The sequence below is a fragment of the Chionomys nivalis genome, chromosome 23 (genome assembly GCF_950005125.1).
Source record: "Chionomys nivalis chromosome 23, mChiNiv1.1, whole genome shotgun sequence".
Lineage (NCBI taxonomy): Eukaryota > Metazoa > Chordata > Mammalia > Rodentia > Cricetidae > Chionomys > Chionomys nivalis.
In genome coordinates this window covers 47,586,112-47,595,566 of record NC_080108.1, presented here as the reverse complement: position 1 = coordinate 47,595,566, position 9,455 = coordinate 47,586,112, and the positions used below count along the sequence as shown (strand labels likewise).

At 45.3% G+C, this 9,455-nt stretch overlaps 1 pseudogene; it reads right to left on the bottom strand.

Moving 5' to 3' along the window:
- Positions 1 to 511: 511 nt before the first annotated feature.
- LOC130865171 (orphan sodium- and chloride-dependent neurotransmitter transporter NTT5-like) lies at positions 512 to 5,491 on the bottom strand (annotated as a pseudogene).
- Positions 5,492 to 9,455: the final 3,964 nt, after the last annotated feature.

The window sequence follows — 9,455 nt, the reverse complement described above, 5'->3', positions numbered from 1 at the left end:
GCCCACAGTGGGTATGTGTGAAGTATGTGTGAGAGAGAACCCTGTGCCCACAGTGGGTATGTGTGAAGTATGTGTGAGAAAGAACACTGCCCACAGTGGGTATGTGTGAAGTGTGTGTGAGACAGAACACTGTGCCCACAGTGGGTATGTAATTCACCAACCTCATTTATTAACAGACCACAAATGCTGTCTTGGCAGCATGTGAGATCATCGTCCCTGGGAGATAGGCCATACAGTTGACAGGCAAAAGGGCTAGGCAGGGCTAGAGGGAGCACTGTGTCCGACCTGGGCACACCAAAGTTGTGTCCATATCTCAGAGAGTCAGGGGTCCCTGGGCCTGCCCTGAGCACAGCATCCAAACTGCTGGAAGATGGGCTTCTAAGTTGGCATGTGAGGGCTCTCACAGATGTTCCCGCTGGGTTTCCACATACCTGTCTTCTGCTTTCTGTGGTACTGGCTTGATGTGCATCACCAGAGACTAAAAACATATAACATGGCCACTTCAGAAGCCTTATGCCTGTCCTTTCTGTCCAGTGCTGTGGCAGCCAAGGTCACCTGCTGGGAGGACAGTGGGCTTTGGTGCCTCAGGATTGTTGGGGACAGTGGAGTCACCTCGAAGGCTGAAACTGGAGAAAATTTCACTGTCACTTTTTGTCAACAGGTTTAGGAGCTGAAGGGGGATGGCATCTGTGGGGTTCTTTCTTGGGAGTGGAACCTGGCCACCTTTGTCCTGGCCTCTGAGTGTGAGTCTTCTTAGCGTGTATGCAAGCCACTGGCTGACCTTGTTGGATCACATTTCTGTCCTTTTGGAGGATGAAGGCTTTTTAAAGACCTCACAGATGACCTGGTCGTCCTGGTTCCACCAGTGCTGCAGCAGATACACAGGGATGGGCAGCAAAGCCAGGATGCTGAGGAATGTGATCCAGCCCAGGACTATCTTCTGGTAAGGCTGCTTCACTTCCTGGCTCTGGAGACAGGGACAGTGGACCACAGGGGAAGGGCTCAGTCTGGGTAGAGTGTCCCCAGGTCCCCAGGGCGCACCATACTGTCATTCCAGGAGATGTAATAGAGGGATTTCCTGTGGTAGAGATTCAGAAAGTAGATGGCGAGCAGCACCAGCAGAGTGGTCAGGGTCACGTAAGTCCACAAGAAGGTGAAGGGTGCCCAGCGGCCCAGCTGGTAGAACATCTCAGCCCTGAACCTGGATGAAGGAGGTAGCCATTGGGACGTAAGGCCTGGGCATACCTGGGCATAGGTAGACCTTCTATCTCCAACTCTTGGAAACTCCTGATGCTTAGTGTGGGGGACCAGGCCTCCCTGGCTCTGGACCATGTTTTGTTACCCATGAGAATCGTTCAGTCCACAGATGGTACCACCACAGCCCTTGGCCTGCAGTGCATTTAGGAATGCATCTTCCTGGAGGATCTGCCCACTCTCTGAGGACCTTAACTCCCATGCAGTGCCTCTGCCCCCTGAAAGCCTAGGATAAACTGGATAGCTAAGCCCCCCTCCCCCCAGGATTGGAAATTACCTCCTGATTCCATAGACAAAGGTTCTGGAGCACCACAATAATGACGAGGACCATAGGGACCAGGTGGTCATCAAACAGGAACACCACGTAGCTGCCGGAACGACTGAATTGGACAAGGCTGCCCAGAAGTCCTCCCAAGCAGACAGTCACTAAGGGTGGACGTGGATGGGGTACACTGGGGGTTGTGAACTAGGGGGTCCATGTGACCCCGGGATGCTTCGGGTGAGGTAAGTGAGAGGAAGATCACAAGGTAGGGGCTTTTGTACCTGGTATCAGCTTGGGATACTTCGCGAAGGTTGGGATGTTTCTCTGCAGAGGAAGCACAATACTCTCCAGGAACGTTGTCACTGTGGCCAGACCCATGAAGACAAGGGCGATGAAAAAGATGATGGCCCAGAAAGAGGAACCAGGAAACAGCAAGATGACTTGAGAGAAGGCCACGTATGCCAGGCCAGGGCCCTCCTTGAACTGTGGGGAGAAGAGCTCTAAGGCAGGGCAGGGTCTGGATGGATGGGGTTAGGAGAGCACTTCATTAGTCATGTCTGCCACTCAGTGTGGAAATCAAGGAGGTTAAAGTGTTCAAAGTTGTCCCTCCTTGACTGTGTGACCTGAGTGACATTCATTTTCTGGGTCCCTTGAAGTGAGCTACAATGGAGCTGTGGCACATAGATGTGGAGGGGAGCCAAGATCAATTCTCTTGGCTGCGGGAAGGCCGCCAGACCAGCCTCCTTGACACCTTTTCCTTCTGTACCAGGATGCTGCAGGGTGGGGAGAAACGGACCACATCCGCCTGGAGTTTACTGGGGAGCTGACTGATCCAGTCCATGTATTCTACTGGAGGTTTATGAATGATGCCTTGGGGAGGCCAGGCAGCCTGGGACAGCACACCTTTGATTATCATATCGACCAGATTGTTGACACTCCTGCTAGCGTAGGAAGAGAAAAGAAGACGATAGAGAATGGTCTGGCTCTCCAAGCATCACCAACCAAGGAGGAGGAGAATCACATACAGATGTACGCTATCATGGCTCTGGAAGTCCATGGTTGGGGGCTCTGTATGTGTGTGTGTGTGTGATGTATGTGATGTGTGTATGGTGTGTGCGTGTGTGGTGTGTGATGTATGTGATGTGTATGGTGTGTGATGTGTGCGGTGTGTGTGGTTGTATGTGATATGTGTGTGTGTAAGTGAGCCACCCCAATTAAATATTTTTTTAAAAGATTTATTATGTATACAATATTCTGCCTTCATGTATGCCCACATACCGGAAGAGGGCGCCAGATCTCATTACAGATGGTTGCTGAGAATTGAACTCATGACCTCTGGAAGAGCATCCAGTGCTCTTAACCACTGAGCCATCTCTCCAGCCCCCCAATTAAATATTTTCTTTACAAAAGTTCCTGTAGTCATGGTGTCTCTTCATAGCAATAGTAACCGGAGCTAAGACAGTGTCTAAGACATGAAGGCCCCTAAACACAGCGTTAGTCAAGTCCTTTTAATTAGTGCCTGGTATTCCATTAGTTGGATGGTTATGCTTACTTTTTTTATGAAATCTTACTGCTAGGGTCTCAGATTGCACTTCCATGTTTACCTACAGGTAGAAAATGGTCAGTCATCCTTTGGGTCATTGAACAAAGTCGTGACTCAGATGTCTGTCAGTGGGTGAGCAGCGGCCATGGAATCCCCGTGCAAGTGATTGACTGTGAGAAGTACTTGTCTCCAAAGGCAGTGGCATGAATTTACACACCCACCAACAAAGCACAAGGCTTCCTCTAGCTTCCCTGCACACTGGCTCTCACAGTTTCTGCCTGAACCTCTGAGTCGGTAGCTGACAGCCATCGCAGCACGAGCGCAGTGTGGTCTCGCTGCAGCCTTACCTTCAGCTTCTCAGGTGCAAGCTGGGTGTGGTGGCACATGCCTGTCACCTCAGCATTCAAGAGGACAAGGGGGGGTCAGAAGTTCAAGGTCATCCTTAGCTACATCCATAGACAGATCAAGGCCAGCTTTGGCAACATGAGACCCTGCCTTTAAAAACAACAACAACAACAACAACAACAAAAACCAGGTGGTGGTAATGCATGCCTTTAATCCCAGCACTCAGGAAACAGAGGCAGGTGGATCTTTGAGTTTGAGGCCAACCTGGTCTACAGAGTGAGTTCCAGGACAGCCAGGGCTACAGAGAGAAACCCTGTCTCAAAAACAAAACAAAACAAAAAAACTCAAAAGAGTTAGGTCCATGAGATAGTTCAGTGGACAGATCACTTGCCATTCAAACTTGGAGTTTGATCTCTGAACCACACAAGAGAGAAGCAGACTCCACAAAGTTGTGTTCTGACCTCCACACACACACCCAGACGTGCACATGCAGGTGCACACATGCGCCAAGCAAACAGACAGACAGAAATTGCTGCTAACCCTTGACATCCTAACTAGAAGGAAAACTGTTAAGCCTCTGAATGCTACAGCAATGAAACAAAAGAGCAAGGAGAGGCTTGTGGGAGGACTCGGAAGGAAGGGAGGGGGAATTACATGGCAATATCTCTAAAGATAAAAGAAATAATTCAAAGAGTATGAGAAAATTGGTGTATACAAAACAAATTCCAGTTCTGTGCCCATTGTGATGGAACATACCTTTATTATCGTTTGTGTATGGTTGTTTTGTCTTCCATGTATGTGTGTTTGTCTAACTTGTGTGGGCAATGTCCTCAGAGGCCAGAAGAGGGTGTTCGATCCCTGGGCTGGACCTATATAGATGGTTGGAAGTCAACATGTGGGTGCTGAGTACTGAACCCAGGGTCCTATGGAAGAGCAGCAAGTTTGCTTGTTTGTTTTGGTTTCTGGAGACAGGGTTTCTCTGTGTAACCCTGGCTGTCCTGGAACTTGCTCTGTAGATCAGGCTGGCCTTGAACTCAGAGAACCAACTGCCAGGGCCTCCAGAGTGTGCCACCACCACCTGGCTGCTGTCAGTGTTCTTAACCACTGAGCAATCTCCCTAGTCCTGGCGCACACCTTTAATCCCAGCACTGGGAGGCAGATACAGGTGGATCTCTACAAATGTGAAGCCAGCCTGGTCTACAGAGTGAAGTATAGGCCAGCCATGGATAGACAGTGAGACCTTGTCTCAAACAACAACAACAAAACAAAACAAAACAAAGAAACAAACACACCCCAGTATCTGGCTACACCTTGAAAAAAAAAAAAGCAGAGCAACTGGGCAAAGCACAAACACTTGGTGCTTCCCAACTCAAACACAGCCTGTGCCAACAGCCGCCGCCCGCATCGTGGCAGCTGTGACATCATGGTAAGATGTGACAGCAGCCTTGCGGGTTAAATAAGCAACCTGAAAATGATCCTTAGCTTCATCTGCAATTTCTGGAACTGTCCTCTTCCATTAGGCAGTGGTTGTTTACTCTGAGGATGAGGTGAAGTGGGGTTCAATGGAAGGGTCTGACCGACAGGACTGTGGTGCTGAAGGGGAGCTGAGGAGGAAAAGCTTCTGCTAGCATTGTGAGGTTGTGCCACTCACTTCTCAACACAGCTGGGCCCGCTGGTTGTGGTCCAGAAGCCCAGCACCAGAAAGATGATGGCCGTGTTCAGCAACGATGTCACCAGGTTGGCCATGGCCATAAAGAAGGCCAACTTGATGCAGTTGTCACCTCTAGTCTGTTAGGAAGAGAAAGTGATGATGGTGCCTATGCCAAGGCCGAGGGAGTAGAGCACATGGCCTCCACCCTGATGCCATGTGTCCAGTGATGACAAGATAGCTGTGGAGGAGAGGGTTTCCAAGTGAGGTAAGGCCGACAGAGCAACGAACCTGGGAGGCCTGGGGAGTGAGGTAGAGAGGGACTCGCCTCTATGGTCACCAGGTGCCTGAGGCTAGCCATCCCTCCTTGCAGGAAGAGACTGCAGATGAGGAAGCAGCAGAGGACATTGTAGGGGAAGAATATGGAGAAAATCATCATCTAGGCAGGTAGGTCACAAAAAGCAGGAGAAGGAAGATAGAGAAAACATTAGTAAGGTTGAGGGTGGGTAGGACGCTATGAGGAGGAGGGAGGTGCTGGGGGGGGGTGCTGGAGAGTGAACCGGTCAGTGGGAGATGGACAAGCAGGGCAGTGCCTAAGGAAAGACACCAAAGGTTGACCTCTGGCCTCCGCAGGCTTGTGCAGACACTGCTGCACACACATATGAGAGGAGCGTCCCAGCACCCACCCCAATGTCACCCACACTCCCAAACTGCCCAGAATCATGTTCCTGGATCCAGTCTCTTATATTTCTGTTCTGCTCTTTTTCCTGTGCGTCTTAGCATGCAGTCTGGGCCCTGCTAATTCCACTCCTTCTCGCTGTCCACCTTGTTCTTGAGACAGGTTTCACTGCCCTGGAGCATGCTGATTAGACTAGGACCCTCAATCCTCCTGTCCCCACTACCCCAGTTCTGGGTTCCAAGGATCCCTTTCTATCTGGTCTTACACATGGGTGCTGGAGACCAAACTCAGGCCCTAGAGCTTCTGTGTCTTTTGTTTTTATAGAAGGAGCTGCAGGCCAACTCCCGGCCACCTGGCTAGTTTATGCCCCAAAATAACAACACACAAATTGTATTCTTTTAAACACTGCCTGGCCCATTAGTTTCAGCCTATTATTGGCTAACTCGCACATCTTGATTAACACATTTCTAATAATCTGTGTCGCACCACGAGGTGGTGGCTTAATGGGGAAGATTCAGCATGTCTGACCTGGTGGCTGGCTCCATAGCATCTGACCTCACTTCCCTTCTTCCCAGCATTCTATTCTGTCTACTCCACCCTCCTATTTTCTGACCTATCAGGCCAGGCAGTTTCTTTATTAATTAACCAATGAAAGCAACAGATAGACATATGACCATCCTCCATCATTTCCCCTTTTTCTGTTCAAACAAAAAAGGCTTTCACTTTAACATAGTAAAATTACATATAACAAAACAGTTATCAAGCAAGAATTACAGTTACAATATTTATATCTATTTTATCTTTTATCATAACTAAGTAAAACTATAACTATCAATTCTTCAACTCCATCAAAGACTCCAGAATGAAATAATATTACCTAAGCAAACAAGAAGTAAGAAACTTCCAAAACTCTAGAAAGGACAGAGACATCTCGCTGCCTGAGCAGTTACCCAAAGTTCCTCTGTACCGTTGGGGCATTAATCTTCAACCTTCAGGCCCATAGTATCCAGCAGATATTTTCATGAAGCAGGAAATTTCAAAGACAGTTCAGTCACTATCTGCTGTGTCCTGCAGAATGTCTTGTAGACTCTTTCATGTAGCAGGAACCCTGAAAGACCATCTCACCTTTAGGCAAGTTCAGCAGTCCTCTCTCTGCAGGTTCTCTGTGTCCAGTTTATGCAACAGTCCAGGCAAGAGCAGTTTCTTGCCCAAATGGCTATCAAATTCCACAAGAAGCCTCTTCGATGCCCATCTTCCTCTTGAAGTAGATTGGTGCTGTCAGAAGCAGACGTGTCTCACTGTCATGAACAATCCTAAGTTATTAAGACATTTAAAATGCCATATTCTGTAGTCTTTGAAAGATATGAAGAATGCCTATCTAGTTGAAATATACCTCTATATATCTAGAAAATCTAACTAACATGACTATAAGCTTGATTATTGATGATTATCCATTAACAACTTATATACATTACATTTTTAAATGAACTACACAATCACAATACTTTAATCAAGATCAGAAATACAATTACACATAACAAAATTGACCTTAAAATTCATATCAATGCAAATTATTCAAATCTATATCATATCCCCCTTTAAATGTAAAAGAACATTTATAAACAATATTTGGGAATATGGACATAGTTATTTCTTTCCAAACTGCTTCATGCTGAATGGAGGTGCTGTTATTCAGGTCTTTCATGGTATAACCTGTGTGCTAGATTCTTGAGGCTGTTCACAGCAACCTTTCAGGAGGACGTGGTCCATCATACCATATTGGGATAAAAGCAATCCACAGGGTCTCATTTTCTGTGAAAACAAAAGAAGAATCTCTTTTCCAAAGTATCATATCCTTAGATCCAAATTTTGAAGTCAAGGTATTTTCAAAATATCTATCTTGGGTTAGTTCAGCAGCATTTATAAACAAATATCTTTTAGCAACTGTTGCTCCTTCCTCAGCATTTAAACAATTCAAAGAGAGCATAATAGTATACAGTATCAAGATTCTCTGTGTATTTTCCATCTTTATGTGGCTTTACTTTAACCTCTATTTCTTTTAGTTTTACTTTTACTTTTTGAGACAAGTTCTCTGTATATCTTTGTCCTGGAATAACTCTGTAGACCAGGCTGTCCTTGAACTCACAGAGATCCCTCAGTCTCTGTCTCCCAGCCATTGGGATTAAAGGTGTGTGCTACCACAACTTGAAGTCACAGAGGTCAATTTACCTCTGCCTGCCAAGTGTTGGGATTAAAGGTTTGTACCACCACACCCAACTACTCTCTTTTTTTTAAGAACTTTAACCTTTAGCCTACATATATTTTTAACACCTGTATGTTAAACACACTGTTGTGTGGAGTGGTGTGCTGTGTTCCTGCTCAGCTCCCACATGGCTAGCTTAGCCCCGGAAATAATAACCCACAAATTGTATTCTTTTAAATACTGCTTGGCCCATTAGTTCTAGCCTCTTATTGGCTAATTCTCACATCTTGATTATTCCATTTCTAATAATCTGTATAGCACCATAAGGTGGTAGCTTACCAGGAAGATCTTAACCTGCGTCTGTCTTGGAGAGGAGAGTCATGGAGACTGTCTGAATCGGCTTTCTTTCTCCCAGAATTCTGTTCTGTCTACTCCACCCACCTAAGGGTTGGCCTATCAAAGGCCAAGCAGTTTCTTTATTAATTAACCAATGAAAGCAACAGATAGATAGATGATGACACTCCCACATCATTTCGCCCTTTTCTGTTTAAACAAAAAAGAAGGCTTTAATTTTAACAGAGTAAAATTACATATAACAAAACAGTTATCAAGTAAGAATTACAATTACAATATTTATATCTATTTTATCTTTTATCATAACTAAGGAAAACTATAACTATAACTAACCATTCTTCAACTCCATCAAAGACTCTAGAAGGATATAATATTACCTAAGCAAACAAGAAGTCCAAAACTCTAGAAATGACAGAGATATTTCCCTGTCTGGACAGTAACCCAAAGTTCTTTTGTACCATTGGGGCATCTATCTTCAGCCTTTAGGCCCATAGTATCCAGCAGACTTTTCCATGAATCAGGAAATTTCAAAGACAGTTCAGTCACTATCTGCTGTGTCCTGCAGAATATTTCACAGACTCTTTCATGAATCAGGAACTCTGAAAGACCATCTCACTTTTAGGCAAGTTCAGCAGTCCTCTCTCTGAAGGTTCTTCATGTCCAGTTTATGCAACAGTCCAGGCAAGAGCAGTTTCTTGCCCAAAAGACTATCAAACTCTATAAGGAGCCTCTTCGATGCCCATCTTCTTCTTGAAGTAGATTAGTGCTGCCAGGAGAAGACATGTCTCATTGTCATAAAAAGCTCTAGGTTATTAAAACATTAAATGCCATATTCTGTAGTCTTTGAAAGATATGAAGAATGCCTATCTAACTGAAATATATCTATATATATCTAGAAAATCTAACTAACATGACTATAAACTTGATTATTATAGATGATTATCCATTAACAACCTATATTTTCTAATTATACATTACATTTTTAAATGAACTACACAATCACATACCTTAGTCAAGAACAGAAATACATATACATATAACAAAATTGACCTTAAAATCCATACCAATGCAAATTATTCATATCTATATCATATCCCCCTTTAAATGTAAAAGAACATTTATAAACAATATTTGGAAATATGGGCATAGTTATTTCTCTCGAAACTT